The sequence below is a fragment of the Alligator mississippiensis genome, chromosome 2 (genome assembly GCF_030867095.1).
Source record: "Alligator mississippiensis isolate rAllMis1 chromosome 2, rAllMis1, whole genome shotgun sequence".
Taxonomy (NCBI): domain Eukaryota; kingdom Metazoa; phylum Chordata; order Crocodylia; family Alligatoridae; genus Alligator; species Alligator mississippiensis.
Genome location: NC_081825.1, coordinates 306784162 through 306805189, shown reverse-complemented (window position 1 = coordinate 306805189; position 21028 = coordinate 306784162).

Genomic DNA, 21028 nt, shown 5'->3' with positions numbered 1-21028 from the left:
CCCATCGGGTATTTTCCTCTGTCCATGTGCTCTCCTCACTGAGTTGCAGTGGCCAGGACAGACGTGGGTGGAGGGGAGCTCATTGTGCAGCAGAGGAGCATTGAGGAAGGTCACAGAACTGTTTTTAAGGCACAGTGAAAGAGGGCAGAAGGGCTGAGCTAAAGCCCATCCCTGCTGAGAGCAGGAAGAGTGAAGCTCACTGAGTTGGCTGGTTTGCCCCTGGCTCACTGATTTGGTAGCAGTGGCAGTGACCATATGATGGCAAGATCTGGCCATCTGTACAAGCACCCATGGTGTCTGGCAGGCTTGTACAGTCGGTGCTCCAGCACACATGGCTGAGCCTTCACCGCTGCTGAGATCCAAGCCGGGGGGTCGACAGAGGCTCGGGCATGACCCTGTGTAGCAGGTAGCTGCTCAGGGCTGGGCTAAAATGTGGCCCGCACACCTGCTCCTAGGGCAACCACCCGCCTTCTTGTCTGCCATGCCTTGCTGTTAATTAATTAATTGATGTTAATTAGTGGGAGGCTGCCCTTGTACTGTCCCGCTGCCAGAGGGCGCTATCTGCGGCTCTGTTTCCTTCCCTACACCGCAGTCCACACCTCGCCAATGGAATAGCCGTTGTCTCAGCCTTATCACAATTGGGCCCCTCTTTATCCTCTCCGGGCCTTCCTTCCAGTGATCAACAGTGCTGCCCCCTCTCTGGGACCTCCGCGTCCACACTGGGACTTCTCAGTCACTGCGCCTTCTCTGGGGCTTTCAGCAATGCTGCCCCCTCTTTGGGGCTCCCCGTGCCTGCACTGGGCTCCTCGGTAAGGCTGTCCCCCTCTCTGGGACTCTTCAGTAATGCTGACCCTCTCTGGGGCCTTCTCCGTAACGCTGCCCCCTCTTTGGGCCTTCTCAAGTGTTGCCCCCTCCTCCGGGGCTCGCCACGCCCGCACTGGGGCTTCTCAAGTGCTCCTCTCTGGGGCTGGGGTCTATGTACCCCGTACGCTGCACCCTTACTGGCACTGGGGTCCCCACGCTACTGTGGGTTCCCTATGAGGCCTCCTCCAACCCCTAATAGCCTCACCCAAACCACTGGTGTGACAACAAAACGAAACAGAAACTCGAGCCTCTTGGCTACAACCTAAACATAAGCCACCTGGCTATAACAACATTGCTCAAGCATCTTAGAGCTGCCATACGCTGTACCTGTGGTCAGGCTTCTTCCCACCTCCTGGCTGAGGCAGCTCCTGCCTCTCTGGCTGCTGGCAGGGAACTGCCTCTGGCCTCCTGTCTGTGCTTTATATAGGAGCCAGGCCCTGCCCCTTTCAGTCAGCTGACCTCCTGGTTGCCCTGGCAACCCACAGCTGGGCTCCTTATTCCCTGCTAGGGCTCTTTCCCTGACAGTTTCCCCTCCCTAGGAGCAGGGCACCTCTGTGCTCTGTGACACCCTGGGAGCCACAGCTGCACCTGCACCTGCACCCGCACCCGCACCCACCTGTGGCACTGACTGGTTTCAGTCCTAACAGCCTTTAGTGCACCCACCTTGGGTGTCGTCTTAGGATCCTCGTCTGTAGCTCCAGCAGTGCTGTGTTGGCAAATGACTCAGTTGCAAAGGAAATAGGAGGGACTTGTTTTAAAGCCAAGACAACATGCTCCACCGGAAGAAAGCGCTGCATCCAAGGACTGCATCAACGCAGGGTTGTGGCTGGCTGAGTGATACGAGTGCGCCTGGAAATGTGATCCCAGTTGTATTTGGAAATGACAGCACCATGAGACTGGAGAGGGCACGCGCCTGCCCGGGGCACTGGACAGCTTCTCTTTCAACTGAAACAGAGACCAGGAGACGGCCACTCCTCTCCCTGCTTATGCGTGCTCTGCAGCGTAAGTGAAAGTACAGCAACATCTGGTTAATTCATCACCCAAAACGGACTGATCCGGGCGGCTAATTGTCCATGAGTGACTACTTAGCAGTGGGTGGCCATGTTCAACACATCGTGAGATGCACGCCATGTCAAGACACAGTGAAGGATGATGTTTTAAATTTACAGTGAAGGAAAAAATGTGTGATAGATGTTAGTGCCAATAGGCTGCACTTTTGTCTCTCTGTCTGGGGACTGGATGACTGTTCTGACAACTGCTTACTGAAGGACGTGTTGGTACTGAGTCCTCACTGGATAAAAATTACATGGGAGTAGGAGGATACGTAATCAGGCAAAGGTTTTGCTTTGTACTCATACATCTACACATCCCCAAAATAGAAGATCATTCCCCAAAATGGAGCAGCTCATCATTTATGTCCTGTTGTGCCAAGAAACGCTGCAGAGCGTCTGGTGCTGTGTCAGTATTTGGCAGGTGCTCTGAAGGGCCTAGGTTAGTACCTTTTAAGCCAACCAATTATCAGGGGCAAATCCCATTGCAATGCAATACGCACTTGCATTGGGCAATGGCCAACTATGTTTTAAGCCAACGACAAATGAGGCAGTGTTTTGCGTATAAATGATAGGAGTCTGATGTGGAAGCAGTGCACTGGCAGATAAGAACATCATGCCAGGTTATCCTAATGACTTGTGTAACTGCTTTTTTCTTTATTTTTCTCTCTTTAAAGGTTAAATATTTCAGTGCAGTCACACACTTGTATTCCACTCCATCCCTGTCCTTCCCGTGTGATACCGTATGAGATCGGCCCGCAATGCATCTGTGAAGGGACATGTTATATTCACGGGCCATGAGGAGATGCAGGCTGCAATGTGGAGCAATGCAACAGCATCCAGGAGCCTCTGACCTGGCCCGTCCGTGGCAGCTCCAACTGGCCAGTGCGCAGGGCAGGGGCCAAGGAAGGCCAGTGGTGTTGGCCGGGGCAAAGACTCTTGTCCTGCCTATTTGCAGGTGTCAAACTCCTCAGGTGTATTATGGAGGGAGCCTGGGCACCTCGCTCAGACCAGGGAAGCTGCTAGGCAGGTCCAGTGAGAGCTAAATACCTCCTGCAATCCCTGAAGCAATACGCATGGGAGGCAGGAGGGTCTGTCAGGGGAGGCATCACACGAGGCATGCCCTGTTCATCGGCTGTCCCTCGACATTACCCACTATTCGCCACGGTCGGCGACAGGACACTGTGTAGAGGGACCCCTGGTCTGACCGGGTAGGGCCCTTCATATGGCCTCAAGTGAGGGTCTGTGTCTTGTGATCTAGCTCTGAGGGACATAGGTGTGTCAAAGAATTGCACCCGCGTATCGGATCATAGGACGGTCAGGCTGGAAGGGGCGTCGGGAGGTCACATCTAGGCCAGTCCCCTGCTCAAGGCAGGATCATCCCCAACTGCATCGTCCCACACCAGGGTCTGTCCAACATTTGCAGGGCTGAGAGTCCACCACTGCTCCAGGCGCCTGCTCCGGTGCCGGATCCCCCTCAGGGTCAGACAGTTCCTCCTTGTCGCCAGCCTCAGTTTCCTCTGCTGCAGCTTGAGGCCGGACTAGACACTAGTCCTCTCTTCTCCAGACTAAATAACTCTAGTTCTTCCAGTCTTTCCTCATTAAGTCATATTTCACCAGGCCCCTAATCACTTCTGTCACTCTCTGCTGGACCCTTTCCAATCTGCCCACACTGCATGTGCAAGAGTGTACACTTCTGTACGCACACACTCACAGAGTGCAGGTAGACCATATTCTGGATAATTAAGCACCAGATGTGAGGGGTATCTTTAATTTCCAACAGGGCATTAGTGAATGCAATAGCATACAATACTAGTACAGCCCTTTTATTCCTATGTTGGCCAGGATATGAACTTCTAGTGTATCTCCTGCACCATCTGTATAATTTATTTTAAGGTCTATTTATTCAGCTATTAACAAAATATACTTAGCAACTGCCTCATTATCCTCATTATATGGCACAGTCAGGTTATGGGAATGAATTTCATGCATACGGTGAGATTTCATGAAAAGTCATGATTGAGGATATTGTGAGTCCTGATTTCTATTAGCAGTAATCACCTGGACCATATGTTAATAGTGTCTTACTTTAATAAGATAATTATACAACATTACATGCTTGTCACTGCAGCCATTATAACAGGCTCTCTCTCGTCTGCGAGGTGCCATCACACTTCCCTGCACCGTCCTCAGACAGCAAAGTTGTCTTATTAACATATTTGATTTTAGTTAGAAAAACTCTGCTGGGGGTAAAGATGAAGCCAATCCTATATTACCTTACTGCCGTTAAAAGAGGACTGACATTGTTGGATATTTTAGGCTTCAGAAACAAATTCATTAGCTGAGCTGAAGGCACTCGGGACTGTGCAAAGGAGCAGTGCCAGGGACCAAGGCACAGCTCAATGGAAGAGAAGCAATGGCTGTGGAGGGACTGTAAGCTCCTTGGGGACGCACCTCTGGAGCCTAGCCTTGTGCTACAGGGTCTCAGACCTTAGGCACAGCCACCTCCTGCTTTATAACAACAAGAAGGTCATTACATAGCTTTCTTCTGTAGAGGAGCACGGTGGCGGAGCGACAGGTAGTTACCCGTCATACTCTTGCCAGGAGAAGAGCAGTTAGAAATCGTAGCGGCCGAACACAATCCTGCATGCACACAGAACTGACAAACGTGGACTTCGGGCCCAAATGTTCAGTCCGTGTGCGTGGGCAGACACCGGCGAGCGAGTGCAGGCTCCAGTGTGCACCTGGCCCGGCAAGGTTGCACAACGCTTCCCCACGTTGCTGAGTCCTTAGCCTGTGATACTAGCTCAGCAATAAACATGCAAGTTTTAAGATATGGCACAGACTCTTTTAAGATATGTCAGGTGTCTGTGAGCTGTGTGGAGCCATTTCGTTTCATGAGGTCAGGAGTGTACTATATTATTCAGTCATCAAGTGCGACTGGGAGAAAGATCTGTCACTATCCATAACTCGGATGAGCCCAAGTTCGGGAAAAAATCCTGGCTGTGAATGAGGAATTAGAAAGCATTGGATTTGCTTGATTTAGCCGGGTGGAGATGTGCCGGTGGAGAAGGACACTTGTCCACACGTCAGTCTGGACAGGGCGCCGTGTGAGACCCCCTTCCAGAGTCAGAGGGTCGTGCCAGGGCAGGGACACTGGGCTGAGCCGGGGTGCCTATCACCAGAGAGCAGTGGGAGAGGGCGTCAGTCCGGGGCGGTGCGTCTCCATCGCCAGAAGGGCATCAGCAACGGGGATGATCCCTCTGCACAGCCCCATGGTCCAGCTGAGCTGGGTGCAAACTCCAGCGCACCTTGCAGTCGTGTGCAGCCCAGGCTACAAGGGGGTCCCATCCTTTTTAGCTCATTTAATTGCCTACGCCAAGGCCATGGCAATGGGGCTTGGGAACCCAGCCCTGCTGCTGCATCACTCACCCCTTGCATGTGTCTCATGCAGAAAAACAGCTGCTGCCATGAAATCTGAAGTGCCTTAGCTAACTCAGAAACAGCCCTAGCTCCTACCAGAGGCCAGGTTTATTCAGCAGCAGTGGATTTTAATATAGCTTATGGACCTCCCTCCCTGTGGATGTCAGACTTGTGATCCAGAATCGCAGCTTGCATGGTGCTTGGGCTTCTCCCGTCACACAGGAGAGGAGCAGGGGGGCACAGTAGGATCTGCCGAAGCCAGTGGGGAAGACCCCGGGGCGGCCAGGCAGGGATCCAAGGAAGCAGGTGGGATCCATGGGCTGAGTCCAGGTGTCTCCCCCTGCACTGGAGCTGGCCCTGCCCCTTCTCCTGCAGTCCAGCCCTGTCTGCAAACCACCGTCCGTATTGTGCAGCCAGGGACAGAGGGGTGCATCCCTGGCATCCGGGGCTGCAGCACTCGCCCAGGATGAGAGCACCGTCTCCTCTGCCTGGAGGGTTCCTCTCCACCTCTCGGCAGAGGGTCCTCACTCCTGTGCGGCCACCGGGCACTCGGGCGTGCGGCACCACCACTGCTGCTGCACATAAAATCCTTCAGCACAATCGCAGGCCTCGCCTCTTGTGGGCAAGTGCCGGCAGGGTGGAGGCCAGCCGGCATCTCAGCCTGACTTCAGGAGAGGCCCTGCCTTTACGGCGCTGATGGAGGGAGGAGCGGTAACACCCACCTGCTGAACAGCCTGTCACTCATTGCAAAATGCAGATAGGGAGAGCTGGGCTCTGCCTCAATCACCAGATTATTCAAGTGAGATCTTAAATTATGATTAAATGTAGGATGCACTTGTCCTGGGTAAATATAGTAATCTGTCCATAAATGTATAATGCTGTTAATTAGCGTGTGATCCCTTGTAACATAGGTATGCGGGCTGCAGTCTCCTGAGGATCTTGGGAAGATGGAGTACTGCGTCTCCAAGGCATCGCTCTTGCCATACTGTGAAAGGAAGTTAAAATAATTCACTGAGCTTGTGATGCTCAGAAACTTTGATGGCAGGAATAAAGAAAGAGGAGCTTCAGCTCTGCCAGAACCTTTCCCTGTGAAATGCTGGCAGCTGTCATGTACATTAGGAAAAAGCTTTTGCTCTACAAAACCAGGGATCTCCTTTTCTTCCTGACCATCATCCCCAATAGTACATCTACATGTTCATTAATGTGCCTTTGCTACTGAGCATTCATTTTAGTACCTCTAACATGAGGTACTAGATAAAGAGGAAGTAGCTGCGCTACTTCAACCAGCTGCACTACCACTAATAAGAGGTACTAGATAAAGGTGAAATAGCAAAGGCGAACTTTTTTTGTGACACTTAATGTGCAGTAACCTAATTCTACTGCGCATTAGTGCATGAGCACGGTTTTTGCTGTGACGTGCCAACCCATAATAGAAAAGGTTACTGCACGTTATGGCATCTCATGTAGACGCGGCCAGTGACATCCAATGCTGGAGAGATGCATCACGTCTACAGTCATCTTTATGTGGTATCAGAGACCCCAAACTGCCACAGAAAGAAACGATTCTGAGAAATCAACTGGGAGATACATGAATGTATGTGTGCATGTAAGCATGTGCGTGTGCACACACATATACACTGTCGCGAACACCAGCTGGTGTTCTGCAATGTAGATTTAATTTTACACTAAGAAGCATAAATCCATAGACTTCCAGAACAAGCACCTCTATCCAGAATGGCTGTAACATTTGATATAGTTTCATTAATTATTCATTAGATTGTTCATTCCTTTTCTGTTCAAGGTTTGTTTGAACAGTTACTTTCACTTGAAATATATCCTCAGAGGCAACGATGAACAATTGCAGGCTATTAGCATTTTGTAGTGAATCAGCATTTTTGGTTTAACAAGTTCCCTGTTAAGAAGGGGACTACTGGATTTGCATAACATAACCATGGCATAATGTTAACTTGTGTGAATGCAGGTATACATCAAATATCTTATCAAATGTTTTAATTAACAACATAATTACACACACACACACACACACACACACAGAGTAAAATTAAATAACTGCATAGTTAAATATGCTTAAATGTACATGAAAGTAAACATGTCAACATTAAATAACAACCTAATTAAATATACTTAAATGAACACAGAATTAAATATATCATAATTACATACTTGCATACTTAAATATGCCTAAATGTATACTTAATTAAATATATACATGGAAAAATTAAGAGAATAGCAATGTCTGCATATAATTGATGTCATACTTTAGACTCAGGAAAACTGTCTCAACTCAGTCTAAGCTTTAATGAATAAATATTTGGCCATGCTGGGACACAACATTTTGTATTTGTGAATACAAATACGTACTTGCATATGCAGATCTTACATTATGTGCAGAAGTGCATACTTAGACCTGTGATTATCCAATCCGTACATGAAATGTGGAGCATGGCTGTGCAATCAGGCCTTAATAGCATTCAATATTATTTTCTTGTTTTCATTTTTCCCCGAACTCAGAACTTGAACTGACTGAACCACAGCACGAGGCCATGCCAGCCTCGCCCACCTTTGCTGGAATCAGATCCCAGCTGACGACAGGCTGCTGGGTATTAAATACTGGTGTCAACCTCTGTATTGCTTTGCTTTGTCTTTGGTCATCACTTCCACATCCCTGGATGCGCAGCCGTGCTGCTCCAGTAGCTGATGATACGAAGCAGCATGATCTTGTGATGTGCCCAGGGTGAAGGAGAAGTGACTGGCCAGCTGCCATCAGCCTCTGGCATTTGGGGTGGAGGTGTCTGAGCTCCAGCAAGTCTCTTGCCAGCTCACAGCCTCCTTCAGTGGCATCTCCTGGGACTGGCTATTGGCAGCTCCCTACAGGAGTCCTGGGCTGCTTCTCTGCACGTGCAAGGTTGAGGCCCATGTAGCTGCTCTCAGCGCAGCGGGCCATTCCTGGTTCAGCCAGGTGGGGAGAGAAGCACTGGGAGTCTGCCTTATCCAGAGCCTTCCTGTCTCATAATCAGGTTTTTTGGGGTCTGTAAGCAAATCCCGGGTCTCCACCCCCACCCATCGGTGCTGTAGCTAGCCCCAGCCCACTTACACAGCATATTCACAGCTTTCACCTTGACTGGACAGAGGGTGGGATTTTACTGTGTCAGCTACCCCAGCCACAGGGCAATCCCTGCAGAGGCAAGTGATGGCTAGACAATGATATTTAGAGATTTGCTTTTAGGAATTGGCTTGTAGGTAGAGTAAATGTTGCATTAGAACAATGGTCCCAGGGAATGCCAAGGGTTAACTGGTGTCTAAAAATATGTTTATGACAAAACTTCACATTCTCAGCCTTCAAGGCAGATACTGTTGTGGCGGGCCAGTCGGGGGCGCTCCTGCGTTGAGCCGCCCACCTCCCCGCGCCCGACCCCCGTCCAGGCTCCGAGTGCCTCCCTTAGGGTGCCTCCCGTCCGGCCGACCCCTTCCCTGGAGCACACCCGCTAGCCTGGGGGTCCCGCTGCCACCATCCAAGGCTCTGGACTCACTTCTGGCTCTGCGCACCTTGGAGAACACAGGCCTGATCGTCCAATGGGTCCTAGACCCGATACCAGCACTTGGGGCACTTCCCCAAGTCAGGGGCTTATTAGGAAAGTCTCCCTTAGTCCACCGACCTAAGGGGCCTCCTTGGCATAATTTAGACCCACCCCTCAACAAGTCTCCCACACCAGTCACAAAGGAGACTTTATTGATGACAGGGGGTAGGGTGAAAACAGGGTAAAAGGTAAAGCAGTGTCATAGAAATATCACAGGAATATCAAAGGAGTCCCATAGAGCAAACCAGGGTGGCTGAGGTAGCCGTTTAAACGCATCTGAGTTACTGTAACTAAATATCTAATTGGATCTCGAGTAGCTTACTCACTCGCATCGTCCAGAGGTGGTTGTTGTTTCCTCTGGAGGCAGGGCGCTCTTGGAGCATGCGGTGATGAGGAGAGAGCCAGGCTCAGATTCACCTGGATGACCGCATGGCAAAAGGCTGACCGCCCATTCTTCTTGAACTGGGCCCTTAAATAACCTCTCTGACCTCAGCAGCCCGGTCCAATCGAAGCTGCCAATACTGGCCACAAACTGACCAATCTCTCAAAGCATGCCTGGCTACCTGCGCCCGCGCAGGGCCGGGTCTTTCCCCTCTGCCCAGGTGACTAGAGCATCGCCTCCCAGGTGCCAGGCCTTTGTCATGCAGACCAGGTGGGAGATTCCCGCTCTGAGGGATTCAACACCAGCCTCTCAGGCTGGCCGGGAGAGATCTCTGGAGAGGGGCACCAACGGTGGCATTTCTGCCACAACTGTGTCCGAAGCTAGCAGACCAACATCCTGGGAAAACTGAAAACGTGAACCGTGTACCATAACAAGAGAAAGGCAGCACTGGAACCAGGTCACAGTGACCAGCTGCGAAGCCCCTGGCATTTCCGGTTCTGGTCGATGGACCAAATTAATTTGGGCAGCCCTGCCCTTCTAAGACACTGGTAAATTAGCAAATTAAAATGTATTCTAGCGATATGTTTGAGAAACAACGGGATTGGCTGTCAGGACGGAAAGTGGTCGATATGACGACCCCAGGGAGACCAATCAACGATGCCCGGGAATGAAGAGTCATTTCTGTGCGCTACAGAGGAGGTTCCCCTGCCTAGTCTCCCATACTTGCACAAAGGTTTTATTCACTTCTACATCCAAGGCATTTGCAGCCAGCTAGAAGCTGCCCAGAGGCACCGCACAGCACTGACCAGATTGCCAGTCAGGGGTTTTGTCCCTATGTAAAAGCTCCTCTCTAGGCCCCTTCCATGCCCTGGGCATGCACCCAGCATGTGAAAAACCAGGCCATGTGCACACAAGCAAAGGGTTGCCTATAAGCTAGTCCCCTTAGCCTACTCCCTCCTTTCCAGAGATAACAAACAGGCATTGCTGTGTGCCCAGGAGAGCAAGCCCAGGTCCTGGGGGGACAACTTGGGGAGGAGGCGTGCCATCCATGCCTCCCACCCCGAAGGGGATGCCTGCTAGGGGAGGGTAAGTGCACTTCGACCCACGCTGCCTTCAGCATTAGAGCATCTCACCCCCTCTCCTGCCTGGCATGGCTCACTCATTCAAGCCAACGTCCCTTGGATGGAGCCAGCTGACATGTTCTCCTCTCCCGGAAAGTTAGTCCTGACTGCCAGACACCAAGAGAGGAGGCATCTGGCTCTGCCCTGGGTACTTCTTTCAATGATTAGTCACCCTCACTGTTAGAAAAAAAAAATGCCTCGTTGCTTGTTTTTAAAAATGAAACAAATGGGTGGAGATCGTTAAGGCATTCACTGCACACTGTTTTCCAGTTCTGTGCATTTTGTCATCAGCAGTCCCTCGATACGAGGCTGACAGTCTCCCAGTAAATGGGGCCGTCACAGCCGAGTCCAGAGATGACTGTGGAGACCTATCCAAGGTCCACATGTTAAATTGCAGATGTGGCAAATAGTGCTGGGGGACGGAGCGCATCCTAGATGTTAGGGTCGGAAAGGACCTCAATAGATCATCGATAGGGAAGGGACCTCAGTAGATCCTGGCAATGTCTATCCCTTGACTCTCTCGGTGATTCCTGTGGGAACCTCAGTACTGATGCAAAACAAATGGTTATTCATAGTGTTGTTATAATTAATCCAATAATATTAGGTCATCACAAATGTATCTGTGACTTTAATGATACTTTGAGAATATAATAACATATGGGAGGAGTCAGTTGCTTATTTTATTAATTGAATTATATGGGCTAATTCAAGAAATTCCAGGATGCATCTGCTTTCTGTCACCCAAATATAGAAGTCTTAAGGGAGATAACATCCTTAGCTGTAACCCCCCCCCCCCCCAAGTGTGTATGTAGAGTCTGAAATGTAGCTTTTATAACAACTATCGACTTTCATATTTTACTTCTTTTATGCTATGCTTTGGAAAAAGGTACATATACATTAGCTACTGGGATCTTTGTATAAAAAGCAGTAGAAGTCTTTGATCGCCAGTTGCAAATCTACTACAAACAGACGTTTTTAAAGCCAGGAGATACTTGGTCAACAGTCAAGCAAACCACAAGAGTGTCTCCTCAAAGCACAAGAACCCTTGTGGAAGACACCAATTTAATAGAGACAAGAACTTTATTTCAAGAAACCTTGTAGGAGATTTCTGTTTCAAGGAGGTCTCTGACCTTAGAAAAATGCAGGCGTGTTCGGTGCAGGAGCAAAGAGGACTGCAGGATGTGCTGGAAGAGCAAACTGTATCGTAAGGAGGCCTTCTTAAAACATCCTGTACAAGCTAAAGCCTCAAAGTTTAACCTACTCAAAGGGGTCTAGAGATTTTCTTATTGAAAGTGTTTCTTTTTTTTTCCCCTTATAAGCAAGCTTTCAGATGAAAGGGAAGAAGCCTGACGGCTGAGTGCTGTTCTACATAGGATATTGATTGCATCTCTCTAGCTCATGTTCCCTTTCAAAAGGTATAAACCTGTGCTGTTCCTTAAATCCTATGAACGGCATGTAGTTGCATATCTTTTGTACCTGCATATGATGCCACATAATTTCCAAGTACTCTTTATTTTAAATAGTAAAACAGTTTACAGACAATACATCAAGGTCACCAGACACTACAAGTAGTTGCTAATGTATGAAAGCATTTGAATGCAAGAGCTGCTTTTATTTGGGGGATTGGTTATCTAGCCATGCTTAAATAACATTCTTACCATACTCAAAAAAGCCCAGACAGACCTTTTAAAAAAACAGGTAAGAAGAAAGGAGAACAATGTTTTTCACAACTTGTTAAGTTTAAAGATGCTGTTTATGAATTATTTGCATTAAAACAAAATGAGAGCCAGAGAATAAAAACTTTTATTTAAAAAAAAAACAACAAAAAACCCTGTTTGAGCTTATTGGAAACAGAACTTGAACTCTTACTGGATCTTGATGAAACTAAGGAAACAACTGAAATGTCAAAAATAGATTAAAAGAAAAAGTTAAACCTTGACTTTAAAATACTCTGAATATTTGCTGTCAAAAAAGAACAAAGGCAATTTGCATATTCATTAAACAAGCTACATATTCAGGAGCTGGGGGTGTTACTAAAGCCAATACTGAGAGGTGCCGGGAGAGTGAAATGATGACAACGACTAATTAGAAATGTAACCAAGCATGAAAGGGGCGTGTTTGCCCCTTCCATGAAACAATAGCGAGGGGGATATATTAGAAAGTGCCTGAACAAGCTGCTTGTTTTATCTTTCTACCTCAGCAGCCAGCTAAGAAAAAGAGGATGTTCAACAAGGGAAGCTACTACGACTGCAGCATCGAAGAGATCCAGGAAACAAGGTCCCCATTCAGCTGACACCAGCACCAGGCCTGTGGCAGGAGCTGGTGAGAAGCCAGGAAGCCCTGACACGGGATTAAATTAGAAACAACAGCAAACAAACCTGCAAACAAACCACCCTGTCATCTGAATGGACATTGAAACGTTATGGTAATATAGAATAATCACGGCTTCTCCTGTGGGACACCAAACTGGTCAGTAGATAGCTCTTGACACAATAACTTTGGTAAGCAGTGAAAAATAAGGGGATTTAATTCAGGTTTAAGATTCCTGATGTGCACTGATTTGCCTGTCTCTGATTTGTCTTGAATGACTTCCTTAAAGTAACTGGACTTCCATGCTGGGCACATCTACATATGTATTAATTCACATCATTATCACGTATTTAGTACCTGTAATAACAGGTACTAATTTAATGTGCCACAATTGGCGCTATGTGTAGTAGCGCTGGTGCATGTCTTTTAGGTGACATTAATGCTCAGTAGACTAATTCTACTGCGCATTAGTGTGTCATGGCGAAAGCTGTGCTAATGCGCAGTAGAATTAGTCTAGCACCTTGTGTAGACACATCCCCTGTCTTGTGTTTCTTAGGAATAAGCTCAGATCATTCCCATTTGCTGACTGACAGGTCACTGACATTGTCTATGAGGTGTCAAAGAGGATTTGCCAGCACTAAATGAAATCTATAAACTGCCTTAGTTGCCTGTGATTTTCTAACAGGACTTACCACTAACACTACGGGTCACACGCTTGGGTCTCGGCTCTCCTGGAGAAGAGCACGGCATCAGAGGCAGGCCCGCTCGTACAGGTTCAATCTCCGTTAATATCCCCCCAGGCTAGGATGTCAGGCAAAGCCAATGGAAACTAGAGCCATCACTGGTATTAGTGAAAAGCAGCCCGGGTTAAGAACTGGGATTAGCATGAGTGCATTTAATTATGGTGTTCATAAGACATGGCCCTATCAGTGCATGAGTCTCCTCCCTGAGCACATATTAAGAGAGACAATTATTAAGTAGGGAGCATCCCTTCTTGCTTATCTACACTAGCAAGTTTCAAAATAAAGTCACTTGGTTCTGAGCAATGGGGGAGGGACATTCCCTCTACCTGACATCTGGGACACACCTTAGCCAACACGTTTGGACTGGGCACAGGCATGTGTCTAATAACCATAAGACATTTGTAGACCGAAGGCAGCATGTTAACAGGTACTTGCTGGTTTTCATCTCCCCAGGGCCACAAATACGTGCTCCCCTCATTGTAATTCCTGGTGTAAAAGGAGAGAGAGTTGTTCGTGCAACCACGCATGCAATATGTGCAGAAAGACCCACTCCAAAGCCATCATCTCTGCTAAAAGGTCTCCAAGGAAAAAAAAGTTTATGTTCTGAAAGAATTGTTGCTTGTAGAGAGGAAAAGAAAAAATTAAATAGAATACCCATAAAATAAGTGTGTGATTAATAATTGTGATTATTTTGCTGCCTTTAACTGGTGGTTTTGAAGTGTGTCAAGCAGCCCATGTGACTAAACAGCAGGAGGTGCAGCCCTGGACTCGCTTCAGAGGAGAGAATTATTCAGATCTCACCTACCACTTCTTGCTTTCCTAGACTATGAAGTTTTAGGCATTTGGAGAATAAAATAACTTGAACTCAGCAGCTTGAAATACCCCACACCTAAAAACATGCTTGTGGTTTATCTGAGCACCTTCCCCATTATTTGCCAAAACCCTTTCTGGAAGGGGGAGAAAGAGGAGGTACTCGGCCTTCCAGCACTGGCCACGCCAGTCCCATGTATAGTCACTGCCCTTGACCTTGTGTCCATACATCCAAGGAGTGCACCGATCCTTTTGGCCCCGGTGTTGCTCTGCATGCTCATGCTGAGTTGCCTGTCGCTGTGACACCTTGCAGGGTTACCACTTTCCAGGGTCTGGCCCCCGTTGTATGGGCTCAGCCACTTGCCTCCTCGCTAGAAGTAGTGCTGGGCACTGGACTGGACTGGACTGGACTGAGCAAGCTGTGTTTGGATGGCCCCTGACGGCTCTTGTGGACTGCTGTGTCGGCCTCACCCGTGACCATTTCCTCAATTTGTGTCATCTCCACCCGAATCAGCTGTGTTTTGTGTCTGTTCCTCCAGGTTGCTGAATAAAACATTGAATCACTGCTGGGCTCCCACCAATTCTTGCTAAATCCCTCTCGACAGCACCTCCATTTGAGGATGAACTTTGAGTGATGACTGACTTTGTGAGACTTGTCAGTTAGGCATTCTTCATCCATCTAATGTATGATTTATTGATGCCGTATCGTGCTAGCTGCCAGGTAGCGTGTTGTGCAATGCGGAGTCAAACACTTTCTGTGCGTCAGGATATAGTTCAACTCTACCCCGTTGCCTTTGCCAAACAGAGCATGTTTGCAGTCTCAAATCAGGTCTCCATGGCAAAAAAACCTGTTCTCCACAAATCGGTGCTGTGTCCACGTGCCTACAAGATGGAGAGATCGAACCCTTCATTGACTCGATGATCTCCCTTCCAGCCCTAATGTCTATGAAATCTGTGAAGTGTTTGTGTCAGTGCTGTCTGACTCGACCCAAGGGAATGCTCTTTCTGTGCTTGTGACCCAGCCATAACTGCACAAAACAGGTTTAAACAGCACTTGATGCACTTGGAGAAAGCGGGCCTGGCCGGAGGAAGGGGGCTGAGCCATGCACCATGTACACAGCTCAAAGAGAGGGGCCGAACGCACATTTTCCAGTATGAGCCTGCTGGACTGCAGAGGATGTATTGGAAAGGGGCAAGGATTTTACCCTTGGGACAACACGGTTGCATGCAGACATGACCGCTCCAAACCCCGAGGAGGAGACGCAGCAAATGCATCTGACTTTGAACCAAAGGAGTAGTGCAGAGATCTGGCTCATCCGCTCCTGTGGAGAGACGTGTGCTTGGTAAAGCCGGCAGATGGAGGCTCTGTTCTGTGTTTCTCCTTTGCAAGCCTGCATCATTTCCTGGGACTGCAACTGTAATCTGTTCAAAGCCAAGGAAATTAAAGCCTGCAGCATGGCTGGGAGTTAAATCAAACAAGTCCACACCACCCACTGTGAGAGCCTCGGGGCATGCAGGCCTCATGGGCCAAGGATTGGGTTGGTCTCTGCGGAGCAAGGGGAGGCGTGTAATCAGCACCGTGTGCCTGGCCTGCTCAGGAGTGAGTAATAAGCAGCAGCCTAAGGACTCAGCGAAGGAGGTGAGACAGCGGGGAGGAAAGCTTTCCTCTCACGAAACCAGCTTAAGGGAATAAGCATATAAACAGCGGTGACCGCATCCTGGCACATGCCTATGTGCCGAGCCTGAATCATGCGTGATTGGCATGATGGGCTGAGCTCCGAGCACAGGTAACGGGTTTGCTTGCCCTCCTCATGGGAGGATGGGGGATCGCGGGAATGGCCCATCTGGGGAAGGTCACTGGTGGCAGGCGAAGGTCAGCCCAGAGCAGGCAGTCCCAACAGCCAGGCTAAACTGAGTGTCGATGGCCTCTGCAGGCTTTGCGACAAACCAGGGGTTGGGATGTTGTTAATCCACGCTTGGAGCGCTGGCATCCATCAGCTGTACTGCCCTCATGGTCCTAGTGCCTCCATTCGTATGAAGAGAACAAAAGGATCATTGAAACGACTGTGGACAGATCACGGCTGAGCTCTCCTCCAGCGGGCAAACGAGTCCGCAATGCGATGACTTGCTCCCATCTCCTCGGACACCGACGGACATAAGACAGGTGAAGGCAAAGCGGGCTTCCCTCTGCAGTCCGGATGGCAGTGCAGTCCCAGCCCCGTGCGGCACGTACTGACCGCTCTGCAGAGCGCACGGGGTCTTCTCAGTAAAACATCGTTCATCATTCACACGGGTGGCTGGAAAACGTGTGCAGAGACACGGCGCGCTCTGCCGACAGGTGTGGGGGACTGAATGCGAGAGCAGTGCGGCTCCCCACCGAACTTCTCTGCACTTTACTGTCACCCCCTGCACCCCCAGCCTTGCTTATCCACCCGCGTCCCTGACTCTTGCTTCCTCGTCTCCCTGCGGTCGCAGGGCCCCCAGGCTCTGCAGACATCACCGCTGCATCTCTTTCAGCAGGATCACAGCAGCAAAATAAGACAACACAACCTTGAAAGTGGCCCCGAACCTGCCTTTCACAGGCAAGCAAGGCATCATTGACCCCCCCTGGTGTTTCCCTGCCTGTCACATGGAGAATATCCCAGCCCCACCATTGAAGCTGAAATCAGAGCCCCTTTTGGGTCCTGCTCTGATTTTCCTCTGGTCTTCCAGAGGGAAGATAGTGAGAAAATCCCTGGGGGGGCAGAGTGAGATGCAGGCCTAGTCCCAGAAGGGCAGACGGGCATGTGAGGAAGGCCGGAGCTGCAGGGGCACAACAAGGACTGTCTGTCTGCATTGCTGTTGGGACCCCCCTTGAAGACAAAACAACCCTTTCTGGGGGTGACCAGGAAGAAATGGCTCTCAGAGTGGGGGTGCCATGGATCCACGGGCAATCAGGGGTGGCAGGGAGGCAGAGGCTTGCTTTGGTGAGGCCACACCACGGCTGGCTGCAGGGATTCTCAAGGAAAGGGAAGCTGAATAAGACTGCTGCTTAGTTATACACAATGAGGGTGGGAAGGGGGTCACATCTAGTCCAAGCCCCTGCTCCAAGCAGGACCAGCCCCAACTATATCATCCCAGCCGATGCTTTGTCTACCTGGGTCTAGCTAAACACCTCCAAGGATGGAGAGTCCACCGCCTCTCTGGGTAACCTACTCCTATGCTTTGCTACTCTTCTGGAGAGAAAGTTTTTCCTAATATCCAACCTAAACCTCCCTTGGTGCAGCTTGAGCCCATTGCTCCTTGTCCTGTCACCTGCCCCCACTGAGACCAGCCCAGCTCCATCCTCTTTGCAGCCCCCCTGCAGGGAGGTGAAGGCTGCTATTCAATCCCCCCTCCGTTTTCTCTTCTCCAGACTAAATCAGCCCCTTAGAGGCAAAAAAAAACTCATTAAAGAGCTGTGCCTTGTCCCTCATATCCGTCACTGTCTTCTTAAATGGGAATCTAGACAAACCCTCAATATGTATCACAGACATCGACAAGGGGAACATCAGCCGACTGACGGTCAGTGCCGACACGGTAAAAGGACACTTAAGGGACTGGACATGTTCAAATCACCGGGACCGGAGAGACCCCACCCACGGGTATTGAAGGGATTAGCGGGGGTCATGACTAATCCACTGGCAAGGATATATGCGTGCTCATGGTGCTCGGGTCAGGTCCCCGAGGATTGGAAGAGGGCTAACATCGTCCCAATCTTCAAGAAGGGGAGGAAGGAGGACCCGGGGAACTATAGACCAGTCAGCCTTACCTCTATCCCAGGGAAAATCCTTGAAAAAAATTATCAAGGAGCACATCTGTGGGAGCCCGCTGGCTAATATGATGCGGAGGGGTAACTAGCATGGGTTTATAGCAGGCAGGTCCTGCCTGACTAACCTAGTTTCTTTTTATGACAAGGCCACCAAATGTTTAGATGCGGGAGTTGAGGTGGATGTTATCTATCTGGACTTCAAGAAGGCCTTTGACACAGTATCCTATAACATCCTTACAAATAAAATGAGGAGATTTGCCTTGGATGATTACACGGTAGACTGGGTAGCAAACTGGCTCAGGAGTCGCAGTCAGAGGGTGGTGGTGGATGGGTCAATGTCAACCTGGAGAGATGTGTGCAGTGGAGTCCCTCAGGGCTCAGTTCTGGGGCTGATGCTGCTCAACATCTTCATCAGCGATCTGGACGAGGGGGTGGGAAGCACCCTGTCCAAATTCATGGATGACACAAAATTATGGGGTGCAGATAACAGCCTGGAGAGGAGGAACCAGATCCAGACTGACCTCAACAGGTTGGGGAAGTGTGCAGAGAGCAACAGGATGCAATTCAATAAGGGCAAGTGCAAGGTGCTGCGTCTAGGGAGGAAGAACTGCCATCGTACCTACAGGCTGGAGGGCGACCTTCTAAGCTCCACTGAGGCAGAAAGAGATCTTGGAGTCACTGTTGACTCCAGGATGAACATGAGTGGCCAATGTGATGAAACAATCGACAGAGCCAGTTGCACCCTGTCGTGCATCCGTAGGTGCTCCACAAACAGGTGCAGGGAGGTGATTCTCCCCCTCTATGCAACACTGGTCAGACCACAGATGGAGTACTGCGTCCAGTTCTGGGCACAGCAGTTCAAGCGGGATGCGGACAACCAAGAGAGGGTCCAAAGACGAGCCACTTGCCTGATTAGAGGCCTGCAGGGCAGGCCCTACGAGGAAAAGCTAAGGGACCTGAACCTCTTCAGCCTCTCCAAGAGAAGGTGAGAGGGGACCTTGTGATGGTGTACAAATTCATAAGCAGGGAGCAACAAGAAGTAGGCAACGATCTGTTCACAGGGCACTCCCTAGAGCGACAAGGAACAACAGCCATAAGCTACTAGCGAGCAGGTTCAGGCTGGACATTAGGAGAAAGTTCTTCACGGTCAGGGTGGCCAGGATCTGGAACGGGCTCCGAAGGGAGGTGGTGCTCGCCCCGTCCCTGGGGGTCTTCAAGAGGAGACTGGACAGGCACCTGGCTAGGATCATGTGATCCCAAGTTTGGTGACCCTTTTCTTTTCAGTGGCAGGGGTCGGACTGGATGGCCCATGGAAGTCCCTTCCGACTCTATGAATCTCTCTCCCCGCACCATGGACGGTGCCCCCAGAGCAGCAGTGCCAGGGCCCGAGCACAGCCCATGGGGATCCTGCTCCTCTTTGCCCTGTGCTGTCCCACTTTCACCGCCCCTGAGCCCAACCCCACTTTCTCGCTCCCATCCCGGATGGATGCCAGCAGGTTGATGCCTCTTGGATCTGATGCCAGGCTTGTGCCAGTGGCCTGCCCCCATCAAGGAGCCTGGGTCTGTCTCCGTGTCCTTGCTCAGCATTTGGCTGGCACCGTACATGCATCCTTGTATTTCCAACAGGAGTCACTTCAAGATTAGAGCTGGAGTGGAGCAGCTGTCTCCCCAGCCTCTGGTACGTGGAGGGCCCATCCTGTGGCTGCAGCGGCTGCAGCTCACCAGGCCACGAGCTCGCCTCCCCACAGCAGCATTGCGCCGTCACCCACCCGTGGCTGCCGTGGTCTCTCAGGAAGGCTCCACAGGTTGCATTTACTAATGGAGGCAGCTCAGTGCATGTAGGGGGGGATAAGAAGCTCCCTGACCCCGAGTCAGGGCGAGAGGCAGGATGGCAGCCCAAGCTCCTGCTCAGCACCTGCTCCTGGCTGGCTCAGCTGCCCCTGGCTCAGTGCCACCTGTCCCGAGATGCCATGCAGTGACCGGGCTGGGCCAAGCTAAGGCACGCAGATTGCACTCACACCGGACTGGAGCGTGAAGCTCTGTGTCCCCAGGCCTTTGCACCTTAGGTCCTGGCGGTGCAGTGACAGCCTGCCCGGCCTCCCAGGGCTGCCGTGAGCACAGCAGCCTCCGGAGTCAGAGACTTTTCTGTAATGTGCCGCTTGTGGCCTGGGCACCACGGTCTGAATCTCTCTGATCTCGGCACTGCCACGGCATGTGGGGCCAGTCACCACCATCACCGCCACCCCCATGAGGTCTGCCTCCTGTGTTCCTGGGGAGGTGGTCTTAATGTGCTGATTAATTTCAGACTTTTAAACAAGAAAGCCACTGAACCCTGAAATGATCGCGTGGGGATTCAGTGGATTCTCCATCGTTTCATCTTTAAATAGTGCAAATACATCCCTTGCTCTGGACTCACTCATTAGTTCAGGTCAGCCTCTGATGTGTCCCCACCCAGACGCGCTCTGTCCTTTCTTCACTTTCCAAGAGAGTTTGTTCCCACCATCCCCATGAAGGGGCCGGAGAGTGAATGTGTGGGTTGTTCTGTAGGTGCCCGAGTGTCCACATACTTGTGCAGAGCTGCAGCTCGGGATCGAGGACTAGAAGGGGCCTCCTATGCCATTAAGACCAGTCCCTGCATTCACAGACCCCCGTTTGGCCCCAAATCCCCACTTTAGCCCCTCACACACCAGTGCAGGGCAGCCCAGACACACCAGGCATAAGCACTCTGGCTGTACCCTTGTCACCCTGCTTTTGCCTTGGGCACATTGGAATGCCCAGCTACTGGACGATGGAGAAACACCAGCTAAGGCATATTCAAGGATCGTGGGAAGAGGGCCATTCCCTGTGCAACTCCTTCCCACCCCCATTGCTTCTAATCTGAGCCAGGAGACCATGCCACGGGTACGTCTTAGCATTTCACTGCTCAATCAAGACACC